This window comes from Phyllobates terribilis, unplaced genomic scaffold, assembly GCF_046119375.1.
Source record: "Phyllobates terribilis strain yellow unplaced genomic scaffold, ASM4611937v1 Scaffold_74__1_contigs__length_7073193, whole genome shotgun sequence".
In the NCBI taxonomy this organism is placed as follows: Eukaryota; Metazoa; Chordata; class Amphibia; order Anura; family Dendrobatidae; genus Phyllobates; species Phyllobates terribilis.
Genome location: NW_027362834.1, coordinates 2396955 through 2410551, shown reverse-complemented (window position 1 = coordinate 2410551; position 13597 = coordinate 2396955). Strand labels below are relative to the sequence as shown.

The window sequence follows — 13597 nt, the reverse complement described above, 5'->3', positions numbered from 1 at the left end:
TAATGTAATGCAATGCTATCTATCTAGCTCTCCCTCTATACTTCCTTTTTTATAAACAGACATATTAGGCAAGCATTTTGGAGCTTTCACCTAAATAACTACAGGTGGTGAGATAAGCTGCACAATATAATTGACCTTTCAGTATATTGTTGCACACACACCATCTATTTAGCAAATGCCCTTGTTATCAACAGCAGCCTTTCAAACTCACCTGAGCTAACAGGTATGTGAGCTGGTTACTCTGCTGCGCTTAAAATTTCTTTTTTGGTTTGCTACAATGCCTTTTCTGAAACGTTGTCTCCCTCTGCTGGAACACTGACTTCTTTCATTTAATGCCTGCAGACTATAAAAGAGAAACCAACCCAAAAAGTTTGGTTGATTAGTCTGTGGCATTCTTTTAAACTGTTGCTTATGGCGGTCTCTGTGAGCTTCTCAGTGACATTCAGCCATCCAGGTATCCCGCCTGCAGTAGACGGAATGTGGCAATGGAACGCTGGCTGCGCGTGTCATAATAGGCTCTGAGCCTTTATATACCTGCGCACAGCAGCAGCCACCTTCAGTCTGCTGCTGGACAGCCAGCAGCAGCAGCAGCAGGAGAGGTAATTAATCAGCAACCCTCCTGGTAAGGGTAGACAGCTGCTCGTTCCACCCCCCCCCCCGCCTTAATTGGTTCTCCTCCCTTCCAACGGTGTTGAGGCGGGTGGGAACAGCCGGGGGTTGAGGGTACTGTGCTAAAAGAGGTGGAGTTAATCAGATCTAAAACGCGTGGATTGCAGCAGCAGCAAGCCGAAAAGTGCAGGCATGTGAGGGATCTAGAGGTTGACAGCATGTCTTCTTAACGGGAGTCCAGGTGGCCATCTCCACAAATGGACTTTTCAGAATCCTTGGGTGGCACCGTAGTCAGAAACCAATTCTGGTTATCGCTTCTCGGCCTTTTGGCTAAGATCAAGTGTAGTATCTGTTCTTATCAGTTTAATATCTGATACGTCCCCTATCTGGGGACCATATATTAAATGGATTTTTAGAACAGGGAGATGGAAAAAGAGCTTGCTCTGTCCACTCCACGCATTGACCTGGTATTGCAGTATCTCCAGGACCGGTGCACCCCTTCTTTAATGCAGTTTCTAAAATCAGAAAGAATTGCATTCAATGCTTTTTGTTCATTTTGCTTGTTTGTCGGATTTTGGGATGGACTCTTTGGCTTTGCTTTTCTTCTCCTCATTGGATTTTTCATGTTAAAAGTTGCAGAAGCCAGATGACAAGCTCATTTTGGTTCAACTTCAGCAACTGTGCATTGCATTGCCATGTAATGTAATGTAATGCAATGCTATCTATCTAGCTCTCCCTCTATACTTCCTTTTGGATAAACAGACATATTAGGCAAGCATTTTGGAGCTTTCACCTAAATAACTACAGGTGGTGAGATAAGCTGCACAATATAATTGACCTTTCAGTATATTGTTGCACACACACCATCTATTTAGCAAATGCCCTTGTTATCAACAGCAGCCTTTTAAACTCACCTGAGCTAACAGGTATGTGAGCTGGTTACTCTGCTGCGCTTAAAATTTCTTTTTTGGTTTGCTACAATGCCTTTTCTGAAACGTTGTCTCCCTCTGCTGGAACACTGACTTCTTTCATTTAATGCCTGCAGACTATAAAAGAGAAACCAACCCAAAAAGTTTGGTTGATTAGTCTGTGGCATTCTTTTAAACTGTTGCTTATGGCGGTCTCTGTGAGCTTCTCAGTGACATTCAGCCATCCAGGTATCCCGCCTGCAGTAGACGGAATGTGGCAATGGAACGCTGGCTGCGCGTGTCATAATAGGCTCTGAGCCTTTATATACCTGCGCACAGCAGCAGCCACCTTCAGTCTGCTGCTGGACAGCCAGCAGCAGCAGCAGCAGGAGAGGTAATTAATCAGCAACCCTCCTGCTAAGGGTAGACAGCTGCTCGTTCCACCCCCCCCCCCCGCCTTAATTGGTTCTCCTCCCTTCCAACGGTGTTGAGGCGGGTGGGAACAGCCGGGGGTTGAGGGTACTGTGCTAAAAGAGGTGGAGTTATGCAGATCTAAAACGCGTGGATTGCAGCAGCAGCAAGCCGAAAAGTGCAGGCATGTGAGGGATCTAGAGGTTGACAGCATGTCTTCTTAACGGGAGTCCAGGTGGCCATCTCCACAAATGGACTTTTCAGAATCCTTGGGTGGCACCGTAGTCGGAAACCAATTCTGGTTATCGCTTCTCGGCCTTTTGGCTAAGATCAAGTGTAGTATCTGTTCTTATCAGTTTAATATCTGATACGTCCCCTATCTGGGGACCATATATTAAATGGATTTTTAGAACAGGGAGATGGAAAAAGAGCTTGCTCTGTCCACTCCACGCATTGACCTGGTATTGCAGTATCTCCAGGACCGGTGCACCCCTTCTTTAATGCAGTTTCTAAAATCAGAAAGAATTGAATTCAATGCTTTTTGTTCATTTTGCTTGTTTGTCGGATTTTGGGATGGACTCTTTGGCTTTGCTTTTCTTCTCCTCATTGGATTTTTCATGTTAAAAGTTGCAGAAGCCAGATGACAAGCTCATTTTGGTTCAACTTCAGCAACTGTGCATTGCATTGCCATGTAATGTAATGTAATGCAATGCTATCTATCTAGCTCTCCCTCTATACTTCCTTTTTTATAAACAGACATATTAGGCAAGCATTTTGGAGCTTTCACCTAAATAACTACAGGTGGTGAGATAAGCTGCACAATATAATTGACCTTTCAGTATATTGTTGCACACACACCATCTATTTAGCAAATGCCCTTGTTATCAACAGCAGCCTTTCAAACTCACCTGAGCTAACAGGTATGTGAGCTGGTTACTCTGCTGCGCTTAAAATTTCTTTTTTGGTTTGCTACAATGCCTTTTCTGAAACGTTGTCTCCCTCTGCTGGAACACTGACTTCTTTCATTTAATGCCTGCAGACTATAAAAGAGAAACCAACCCAAAAAGTTTGGTTGATTAGTCTGTGGCATTCTTTTAAACTGTTGCTTATGGCGGTCTCTGTGAGCTTCTCAGTGACATTCAGCCATCCAGGTATCCCGCCTGCAGTAGACGGAATGTGGCAATGGAACGCTGGCTGCGCGTGTCATAATAGGCTCTGAGCCTTTATATACCTGCGCACAGCAGCAGCCACCTTCAGTCTGCTGCTGGACAGCCAGCAGCAGCAGCAGCAGGAGAGGTAATTAATCAGCAACCCTCCTGCTAAGGGTAGACAGCTGCTCGTTCCACCCCCCCCCCCGCCTTAATTGGTTCTCCTCCCTTCCAACGGTGTTGAGGCGGGTGGGAACAGCCGGGGGTTGAGGGTACTGTGCTAAAAGAGGTGGAGTTATGCAGATCTAAAACGCGTGGATTGCAGCAGCAGCAAGCCGAAAAGTGCAGGCATGTGAGGGATCTAGAGGTTGACAGCATGTCTTCTTAACGGGAGTCCAGGTGGCCATCTCCACAAATGGACTTTTCAGAATCCTTGGGTGGCACCGTAGTCGGAAACCAATTCTGGTTATCGCTTCTCGGCCTTTTGGCTAAGATCAAGTGTAGTATCTGTTCTTATCAGTTTAATATCTGATACGTCCCCTATCTGGGGACCATATATTAAATGGATTTTTAGAACAGGGAGATGGAAAAAGAGCTTGCTCTGTCCACTCCACGCATTGACCTGGTATTGCAGTATCTCCAGGACCGGTGCACCCCTTCTTTAATGCAGTTTCTAAAATCAGAAAGAATTGAATTCAATGCTTTTTGTTCATTTTGCTTGTTTGTCGGATTTTGGGATGGACTCTTTGGCTTTGCTTTTCTTCTCCTCATTGGATTTTTCATGTTAAAAGTTGCAGAAGCCAGATGACAAGCTCATTTTGGTTCAACTTCAGCAACTGTGCATTGCATTGCCATGTAATGTAATGTAATGCAATGCTATCTATCTAGCTCTCCCTCTATACTTCCTTTTGGATAAACAGACATATTAGGCAAGCATTTCGGAGCTTTCACCTAAATAACTACAGGTGGTGAGATAAGCTGCACAAGATAATTGACCTTTCAGTATATTGTTGCACACACACCATCTATTTAGCAAATGCCCTTGTTATCAACAGCAGCCTTTTAAACTCACCTGAGCTAACAGGTATGTGAGCTGGTTACTCTGCTGCGCTTAAAATTTCTTTTTTGGTTTGCTACAATGCCTTTTCTGAAACGTTGTCTCCCTCTGCTGGAACACTGACTTCTTTCATTTAATGCCTGCAGACTATAAAAGAGAAACCAACCCAAAAAGTTTGGTTGATTAGTCTGTGGCATTCTTTTAAACTGTTGCTTATGGCGGTCTCTGTGAGCTTCTCAGTGACATTCAGCCATCCAGGTATCCCGCCTGCAGTAGACGGAATGTGGCAATGGAACGCTGGCTGCGCGTGTCATAATAGGCTCTGAGCCTTTATATACCTGCGCACAGCAGCAGCCACCTTCAGTCTGCTGCTGGACAGCCAGCAGCAGCAGCAGCAGGAGAGGTAATTAATCAGCAACCCTCCTGCTAAGGGTAGACAGCTGCTCGTTCCACCCCCCCCCCCCGCCTTAATTGGTTCTCCTCCCTTCCAACGGTGTTGAGGCGGGTGGGAACAGCCGGGGGTTGAGGGTACTGTGCTAAAAGAGGTGGAGTTATGCAGATCTAAAACGCGTGGATTGCAGCAGCAGCAAGCTGAAAAGTGCAGGCATGTGAGGGATCTAGAGGTTGACAGCATGTCTTCTTAACGGGAGTCCAGGTGGCCATCTCCACAAATGGACTTTTCAGAATCCTTGGGTGGCACCGTAGTCGAAAACCAATTCTGGTTATCGCTTCTCGGCCTTTTGGCTAAGATCAAGTGTAGTATCTGTTCTTATCAGTTTAATATCTGATACGTCCCCTATCTGGGGACCATATATTAAATGGATTTTTAGAACAGGGAGATGGAAAAAGAGCTTGCTCTGTCCACTCCACGCATTGACCTGGTATTGCAGTATCTCCAGGACCGGTGCACCCCTTCTTTAATGCAGTTTCTAAAATCAGAAAGAATTGAATTCAATGCTTTTTGTTCATTTTGCTTGTTTGTCGGATTTTGGGATGGACTCTTTGGCTTTGCTTTTCTTCTCCTCATTGGATTTTTCATGTTAAAAGTTGCAGAAGCCAGATGACAAGCTCATTTTGGTTCAACTTCAGCAACTGTGCATTGCATTGCCATGTAATGTAATGTAATGCAATGCTATCTATCTAGCTCTCCCTCTATACTTCCTTTTGGATAAACAGACATATTAGGCAAGCATTTTGGAGCTTTCACCTAAATAACTACAGGTGGTGAGATAAGCTGCACAATATAATTGACCTTTCAGTATATTGTTGCACACACACCATCTATTTAGCAAATGCCCTTGTTATCAACAGCAGCCTTTTAAACTCACCTGAGCTAACAGGTATGTGAGCTGGTTACTCTGCTGCGCTTAAAATTTCTTTTTTGGTTTGCTACAATGCCTTTTCTGAAACGTTGTCTCCCTCTGCTGGAACACTGACTTCTTTCATTTAATGCCTGCAGACTATAAAAGAGAAACCAACCCAAAAAGTTTGGTTGATTAGTCTGGGGCATTCTTTTAAACTGTTGCTTATGGCGGTCTCTGTGAGCTTCTCAGTGACATTCAGCCATCCAGGTATCCCGCCTGCAGTAGACGGAATGTGGCAATGGAACGCTGGCTGCGCGTGTCATAATAGGCTCTGAGCCTTTATATACCTGCGCACAGCAGCAGCCACCTTCAGTCTGCTGCTGGACAGCCAGCAGCAGCAGCAGCAGGAGAGGTAATTAATCAGCAACCCTCCTGCTAAGGGTAGACAGCTGCTCGTTCCACCCCCCCCCCCGCCTTAATTGGTTCTCCTCCCTTCCAACGGTGTTGAGGCGGGTGGGAACAGCCGGGGGTTGAGGGTACTGTGCTAAAAGAGGTGGAGTTATGCAGATCTAAAACGCGTGGATTGCAGCAGCAGCAAGCCGAAAAGTGCAGGCATGTGAGGGATCTAGAGGTTGACAGCATGTCTTCTTAACGGGAGTCCAGGTGGCCATCTCCACAAATGGACTTTTCAGAATCCTTGGGTGGCACCGTAGTCGGAAACCAATTCTGGTTATCGCTTCTCGGCCTTTTGGCTAAGATCAAGTGTAGTATCTGTTCTTATCAGTTTAATATCTGATACGTCCCCTATCTGGGGACCATATATTAAATGGATTTTTAGAACAGGGAGATGGAAAAAGAGCTTGCTCTGTCCACTCCACGCATTGACCTGGTATTGCAGTATCTCCAGGACCGGTGCACCCCTTCTTTAATGCAGTTTCTAAAATCAGAAAGAATTGAATTCAATGCTTTTTGTTCATTTTGCTTGTTTGTCGGATTTTGGGATGGACTCTTTGGCTTTGCTTTTCTTCTCCTCATTGGATTTTTCATGTTAAAAGTTGCAGAAGCCAGATGACAAGCTCATTTTGGTTCAACTTCAGCAACTGTGCATTGCATTGCCATGTAATGTAATGTAATGCAATGCTATCTATCTAGCTCTCCCTCTATACTTCCTTTTGGATAAACAGACATATTAGGCAAGCATTTTGGAGCTTTCACCTAAATAACTACAGGTGGTGAGATAAGCTGCACAATATAATTGACCTTTCAGTATATTGTTGCACACACACCATCTATTTAGCAAATGCCCTTGTTATCAACAGCAGCCTTTTAAACTCACCTGAGCTAACAGGTATGTGAGCTGGTTACTCTGCTGCGCTTAAAATTTCTTTTTTGGTTTGCTACAATGCCTTTTCTGAAACGTTGTCTCCCTCTGCTGGAACACTGACTTCTTTCATTTAATGCCTGCAGACTATAAAAGAGAAACCAACCCAAAAAGTTTGGTTGATTAGTCTGTGGCATTCTTTTAAACTGTTGCTTATGGCGGTCTCTGTGAGCTTCTCAGTGACATTCAGCCATCCAGGTATCCCGCCTGCAGTAGACGGAATGTGGCAATGGAACGCTGGCTGCGCGTGTCATAATAGGCTCTGAGCCTTTATATACCTGCGCACAGCAGCAGCCACCTTCAGTCTGCTGCTGGACAGCCAGCAGCAGCAGCAGCAGGAGAGGTAATTAATCAGCAACCCTCCTGCTAAGGGTAGACAGCTGCTCGTTCCACCCCCCCCCCCGCCTTAATTGGTTCTCCTCCCTTCCAACGGTGTTGAGGCGGGTGGGAACAGCCGGGGGTTGAGGGTACTGTGCTAAAAGAGGTGGAGTTATGCAGATCTAAAACGCGTGGATTGCAGCAGCAGCAAGCCGAAAAGTGCAGGCATGTGAGGGATCTAGAGGTTGACAGCATGTCTTCTTAACGGGAGTCCAGGTGGCCATCTCCACAAATGGACTTTTCAGAATCCTTGGGTGGCACCGTAGTCGGAAACCAATTCTGGTTATCGCTTCTCGGCCTTTTGGCTAAGATCAAGTGTAGTATCTGTTCTTATCAGTTTAATATCTGATACGTCCCCTATCTGGGGACCATATATTAAATGGATTTTTAGAACAGGGAGATGGAAAAAGAGCTTGCTCTGTCCACTCCACGCATTGACCTGGTATTGCAGTATCTCCAGGACCGGTGCACCCCTTCTTTAATGCAGTTTCTAAAATCAGAAAGAATTGAATTCAATGCTTTTTGTTCATTTTGCTTGTTTGTCGGATTTTGGGATGGACTCTTTGGCTTTGCTTTTCTTCTCCTCATTGGATTTTTCATGTTAAAAGTTGCAGAAGCCAGATGACAAGCTCATTTTGGTTCAACTTCAGCAACTGTGCATTGCATTGCCATGTAATGTAATGTAATGCAATGCTATCTATCTAGCTCTCCCTCTATACTTCCTTTTGGATAAACAGACATATTAGGCAAGCATTTTGGAGCTTTCACCTAAATAACTACAGGTGGTGAGATAAGCTGCACAATATAATTGACCTTTCAGTATATTGTTGCACACACACCATCTATTTAGCAAATGCCCTTGTTATCAACAGCAGCCTTTTAAACTCACCTGAGCTAACAGGTATGTGAGCTGGTTACTCTGCTGCGCTTAAAATTTCTTTTTTGGTTTGCTACAATGCCTTTTCTGAAACGTTGTCTCCCTCTGCTGGAACACTGACTTCTTTCATTTAATGCCTGCAGACTATAAAAGAGAAACCAACCCAAAAAGTTTGGTTGATTAGTCTGTGGCATTCTTTTAAACTGTTGCTTATGGCGGTCTCTGTGAGCTTCTCAGTGACATTCAGCCATCCAGGTATCCCGCCTGCAGTAGACGGAATGTGGCAATGGAACGCTGGCTGCGCGTGTCATAATAGGCTCTGAGCCTTTATATACCTGCGCACAGCAGCAGCCACCTTCAGTCTGCTGCTGGACAGCCAGCAGCAGCAGCAGCAGGAGAGGTAATTAATCAGCAACCCTCCTGCTAAGGGTAGACAGCTGCTCGTTCCACCCCCCCCCCCCCGCCTTAATTGGTTCTCCTCCCTTCCAACGGTGTTGAGGCGGGTGGGAACAGCCGGGGGTTGAGGGTACTGTGCTAAAAGAGGTGGAGTTATGCAGATCTAAAACGCGTGGATTGCAGCAGCAGCAAGCCGAAAAGTGCAGGCATGTGAGGGATCTAGAGGTTGACAGCATGTCTTCTTAACGGGAGTCCAGGTGGCCATCTCCACAAATGGACTTTTCAGAATCCTTGGGTGGCACCGTAGTCGGAAACCAATTCTGGTTATCGCTTCTCGGCCTTTTGGCTAAGATCAAGTGTAGTATCTGTTCTTATCAGTTTAATATCTGATACGTCCCCTATCTGGGGACCATATATTAAATGGATTTTTAGAACAGGGAGATGGAAAAAGAGCTTGCTCTGTCCACTCCACGCATTGACCTGGTATTGCAGTATCTCCAGGACCGGTGCACCCCTTCTTTAATGCAGTTTCTAAAATCAGAAAGAATTGAATTCAATGCTTTTTGTTCATTTTGCTTGTTTGTCGGATTTTGGGATGGACTCTTTGGCTTTGCTTTTCTTCTCCTCATTGGATTTTTCATGTTAAAAGTTGCACAAGCCAGATGACAAGCTCATTTTGGTTCAACTTCAGCAACTGTGCATTGCATTGCCATGTAATGTAATGTAATGCAATGCTATCTATCTAGCTCTCCCTCTATACTTCCTTTTGGATAAACAGACATATTAGGCAAGCATTTTGGAGCTTTCACCTAAATAACTACAGGTGGTGAGATAAGCTGCACAATATAATTGACCTTTCAGTATATTGTTGCACACACACCATCTATTTAGCAAATGCCCTTGTTATCAACAGCAGCCTTTTAAACTCACCTGAGCTAACAGGTATGTGAGCTGGTTACTCTGCTGCGCTTAAAATTTCTTTTTTGGTTTGCTACAATGCCTTTTCTGAAACGTTGTCTCCCTCTGCTGGAACACTGACTTCTTTCATTTAATGCCTGCAGACTATAAAAGAGAAACCAACCCAAAAAGTTTGGTTGATTAGTCTGTGGCATTCTTTTAAACTGTTGCTTATGGCGGTCTCTGTGAGCTTCTCAGTGACATTCAGCCATCCAGGTATCCCGCCTGCAGTAGACGGAATGTGGCAATGGAACGCTGGCTGCGCGTGTCATAATAGGCTCTGAGCCTTTATATACCTGCGCACAGCAGCAGCCACCTTCAGTCTGCTGCTGGACAGCCAGCAGCAGCAGCAGCAGGAGAGGTAATTAATCAGCAACCCTCCTGCTAAGGGTAGACAGCTGCTCGTTCCACCCCCCCCCGCCTTAATTGGTTCTCCTCCCTTCCAACGGTGTTGAGGCGGGTGGGAACAGCCGGGGGTTGAGGGTACTGTGCTAAAAGAGGTGGAGTTATGCAGATCTAAAACGCGTGGATTGCAGCAGCAGCAAGCCGAAAAGTGCAGGCATGTGAGGGATCTAGAGGTTGACAGCATGTCTTCTTAACGGGAGTCCAGGTGGCCATCTCCACAAATGGACTTTTCAGAATCCTTGGGTGGCACCGTAGTCGGAAACCAATTCTGGTTATCGCTTCTCGGCCTTTTGGCTAAGATCAAGTGTAGTATCTGTTCTTATCAGTTTAATATCTGATACGTCCCCTATCTGGGGACCATATATTAAATGGATTTTTAGAACAGGGAGATGGAAAAAGAGCTTGCTCTGTCCACTCCACGCATTGACCTGGTATTGCAGTATCTCCAGGACCGGTGCACCCCTTCTTTAATGCAGTTTCTAAAATCAGAAAGAATTGAATTCAATGCTTTTTGTTCATTTTGCTTGTTTGTCGGATTTTGGGATGGACTCTTTGGCTTTGCTTTTCTTCTCCTCATTGGATTTTTCATGTTAAAAGTTGCAGAAGCCAGATGACAAGCTCATTTTGGTTCAACTTCAGCAACTGTGCATTGCATTGCCATGTAATGTAATGTAATGCAATGCTATCTATCTAGCTCTCCCTCTATACTTCCTTTTGGATAAACAGACATATTAGGCAAGCATTTTGGAGCTTTCACCTAAATAACTACAGGTGGTGAGATAAGCTGCACAATATAATTGACCTTTCAGTATATTGTTGCACACACACCATCTATTTAGCAAATGCCCTTGTTATCAACAGCAGCCTTTTAAACTCACCTGAGCTAACAGGTATGTGAGCTGGTTACTCTGCTGCGCTTAAAATTTCTTTTTTGGTTTGCTACAATGCCTTTTCTGAAACGTTGTCTCCCTCTGCTGGAACACTGACTTCTTTCATTTAATGCCTGCAGACTATAAAAGAGAAACCAACCCAAAAAGTTTGGTTGATTAGTCTGTGGCATTCTTTTAAACTGTTGCTTATGGCGGTCTCTGTGAGCTTCTCAGTGACATTCAGCCATCCAGGTATCCCGCCTGCAGTAGACGGAATGTGGCAATGGAACGCTGGCTGCGCGTGTCATAATAGGCTCTGAGCCTTTATATACCTGCGCACAGCAGCAGCCACCTTCAGTCTGCTGCTGGACAGCCAGCAGCAGCAGCAGCAGGAGAGGTAATTAATCAGCAACCCTCCTGCTAAGGGTAGACAGCTGCTCGTTCCACCCCCCCCCCCGCCTTAATTGGTTCTCCTCCCTTCCAACGGTGTTGAGGCGGGTGGGAACAGCCGGGGGTTGAGGGTACTGTGCTAAAAGAGGTGGAGTTATGCAGATCTAAAACGCGTGGATTGCAGCAGCAGCAAGCCGAAAAGTGCAGGCATGTGAGGGATCTAGAGGTTGACAGCATGTCTTCTTAACGGGAGTCCAGGTGGCCATCTCCACAAATGGACTTTTCAGAATCCTTGGGTGGCACCGTAGTCGGAAACCAATTCTGGTTATCGCTTCTCGGCCTTTTGGCTAAGATCAAGTGTAGTATCTGTTCTTATCAGTTTAATATCTGATACGTCCCCTATCTGGGGACCATATATTAAATGGATTTTTAGAAGAGGGAGATGGAAAAAGAGCTTGCTCTGTCCACTCCACGCATTGACCTGGTATTGCAGTATCTCCAGGACCGGTGCACCCCTTCTTTAATGCAGTTTCTAAAATCAGAAAGAATTGAATTCAATGCTTTTTGTTCATTTTGCTTGTTTGTCGGATTTTGGGATGGACTCTTTGGCTTTGCTTTTCTTCTCCTCATTGGATTTTTCATGTTAAAAGTTGCAGAAGCCAGATGACAAGCTCATTTTGGTTCAACTTCAGCAACTGTGCATTGCATTGCCATGTAATGTAATGTAATGCAATGCTATCTATCTAGCTCTCCCTCTATACTTCCTTTTGGATAAACAGACATATTAGGCAAGCATTTTGGAGCTTTCACCTAAATAACTACAGGTGGTGAGATAAGCTGCACAATATAATTGACCTTTCAGTATATTGTTGCACACACACCATCTATTTAGCAAATGCCCTTGTTATCAACAGCAGCCTTTTAAACTCACCTGAGCTAACAGGTATGTGAGCTGGTTACTCTGCTGCGCTTAAAATTTCTTTTTTGGTTTGCTACAATGCCTTTTCTGAAACGTTGTCTCCCTCTGCTGGAACACTGACTTCTTTCATTTAATGCCTGCAGACTATAAAAGAGAAACCAACCCAAAAAGTTTGGTTGATTAGTCTGTGGCATTCTTTTAAACTGTTGCTTATGGCGGTCTCTGTGAGCTTCTCAGTGACATTCAGCCATCCAGGTATCCCGCCTGCAGTAGACGGAATGTGGCAATGGAACGCTGGCTGCGCGTGTCATAATAGGCTCTGAGCCTTTATATACCTGCGCACAGCAGCAGCCACCTTCAGTCTGCTGCTGGACAGCCAGCAGCAGCAGCAGCAGGAGAGGTAATTAATCAGCAACCCTCCTGCAAAGGGTAGACAGCTGCTCGTTCCACCCCCCCCCCCGCCTTAATTGGTTCTCCTCCCTTCCAACGGTGTTGAGGCGGGTGGGAACAGCCGGGGGTTGAGGGTACTGTGCTAAAAGAGGTGGAGTTATGCAGATCTAAAACGCGTGGATTGCAGCAGCAGCAAGCCGAAAAGTGCAGGCATGTGAGGGATCTAGAGGTTGACAGCATGTCTTCTTAACGGGAGTCCAGGTGGCCATCTCCACAAATGGACTTTTCAGAATCCTTGGGTGGCACCGTAGTCGGAAACCAATTCTGGTTATCGCTTCTCGGCCTTTTGGCTAAGATCAAGTGTAGTATCTGTTCTTATCAGTTTAATATCTGATACGTCCCCTATCTGGGGACCATATATTAAATGGATTTTTAGAACAGGGAGATGGAAAAAGAGCTTGCTCTGTCCACTCCACGCATTGACCTGGTATTGCAGTATCTCCAGGACCGGTGCACCCCTTCTTTAATGCAGTTTCTAAAATCAGAAAGAATTGAATTCAATGCTTTTTGTTCATTTTGCTTGTTTGTCGGATTTTGGGATGGACTCTTTGGCTTTGCTTTTCTTCTCCTCATTGGATTTTTCATGTTAAAAGTTGCAGAAGCCAGATGACAAGCTCATTTTGGTTCAACTTCAGCAACTGTGCATTGCATTGCCATGTAATGTAATGTAATGCAATGCTATCTATCTAGCTCTCCCTCTATACTTCCTTTTGGATAAACAGACATATTAGGCAAGCATTTTGGAGCTTTCACCTAAATAACTACAGGTGGTGAGATAAGCTGCACAATATAATTGACCTTTCAGTATATTGTTGCACACACACCATCTATTTAGCAAATGCCCTTGTTATCAACAGCAGCCTTTTAAACTCACCTGAGCTAACAGGTATGTGAGCTGGTTACTCTGCTGCGCTTAAAATTTCTTTTTTGGTTTGCTACAATGCCTTTTCTGAAACGTTGTCTCCCTCTGCTGGAACACTGACTTCTTTCATTTAATGCCTGCAGACTATAAAAGAGAAACCAACCCAAAAAGTTTGGTTGATTAGTCTGTGGCATTCTTTTAAACTGTTGCTTATGGCGGTCTCTGTGAGCTTCTCAGTGACATTCAGCCATCCAGGTACCCCGCCTGCAGTAGACG

The 13597-nt window shown here is 45.0% G+C and overlaps 10 non-coding genes across 10 annotated transcripts; all 10 read left to right on the top strand.

Moving 5' to 3' along the window:
* The first annotated feature begins 919 nt into the window (after nucleotides 1-919).
* On the top strand, nucleotides 920-1110 carry LOC141194839 (U2 spliceosomal RNA). The gene has a single exon (XR_012267458.1). It is a non-coding gene; the product is annotated as a U2 spliceosomal RNA (small nuclear RNA).
* Nucleotides 1111-2232: 1122 nt separating this feature from the next.
* LOC141194838 (U2 spliceosomal RNA) lies at nucleotides 2233-2423 on the top strand. The gene has a single exon (XR_012267457.1). It is a non-coding gene; the product is annotated as a U2 spliceosomal RNA (small nuclear RNA).
* Nucleotides 2424-3544: 1121 nt separating this feature from the next.
* LOC141194837 (U2 spliceosomal RNA) lies at nucleotides 3545-3735 on the top strand. The gene has a single exon (XR_012267456.1). It is a non-coding gene; the product is annotated as a U2 spliceosomal RNA (small nuclear RNA).
* A 1122-nt stretch (nucleotides 3736-4857) lies between these two features.
* LOC141194836 (U2 spliceosomal RNA) lies at nucleotides 4858-5048 on the top strand. Its single transcript, XR_012267455.1, has one exon. It is a non-coding gene; the product is annotated as a U2 spliceosomal RNA (small nuclear RNA).
* A 1121-nt stretch (nucleotides 5049-6169) lies between these two features.
* Nucleotides 6170-6360, top strand: LOC141194835 (U2 spliceosomal RNA). The gene has a single exon (XR_012267454.1). It is a non-coding gene; the product is annotated as a U2 spliceosomal RNA (small nuclear RNA).
* Nucleotides 6361-7481: 1121 nt separating this feature from the next.
* On the top strand, nucleotides 7482-7672 carry LOC141194834 (U2 spliceosomal RNA). Its single transcript, XR_012267453.1, has one exon. It is a non-coding gene; the product is annotated as a U2 spliceosomal RNA (small nuclear RNA).
* Nucleotides 7673-8795: 1123 nt separating this feature from the next.
* On the top strand, nucleotides 8796-8986 carry LOC141194833 (U2 spliceosomal RNA). The gene has a single exon (XR_012267452.1). It is a non-coding gene; the product is annotated as a U2 spliceosomal RNA (small nuclear RNA).
* A 1119-nt stretch (nucleotides 8987-10105) lies between these two features.
* On the top strand, nucleotides 10106-10296 carry LOC141194831 (U2 spliceosomal RNA). The gene has a single exon (XR_012267450.1). It is a non-coding gene; the product is annotated as a U2 spliceosomal RNA (small nuclear RNA).
* A 1121-nt stretch (nucleotides 10297-11417) lies between these two features.
* On the top strand, nucleotides 11418-11608 carry LOC141195737 (U2 spliceosomal RNA). The gene has a single exon (XR_012268315.1). It is a non-coding gene; the product is annotated as a U2 spliceosomal RNA (small nuclear RNA).
* A 1121-nt stretch (nucleotides 11609-12729) lies between these two features.
* On the top strand, nucleotides 12730-12920 carry LOC141194829 (U2 spliceosomal RNA). The gene has a single exon (XR_012267449.1). It is a non-coding gene; the product is annotated as a U2 spliceosomal RNA (small nuclear RNA).
* The last annotated feature ends 677 nt before the right edge of the window (nucleotides 12921-13597 follow it).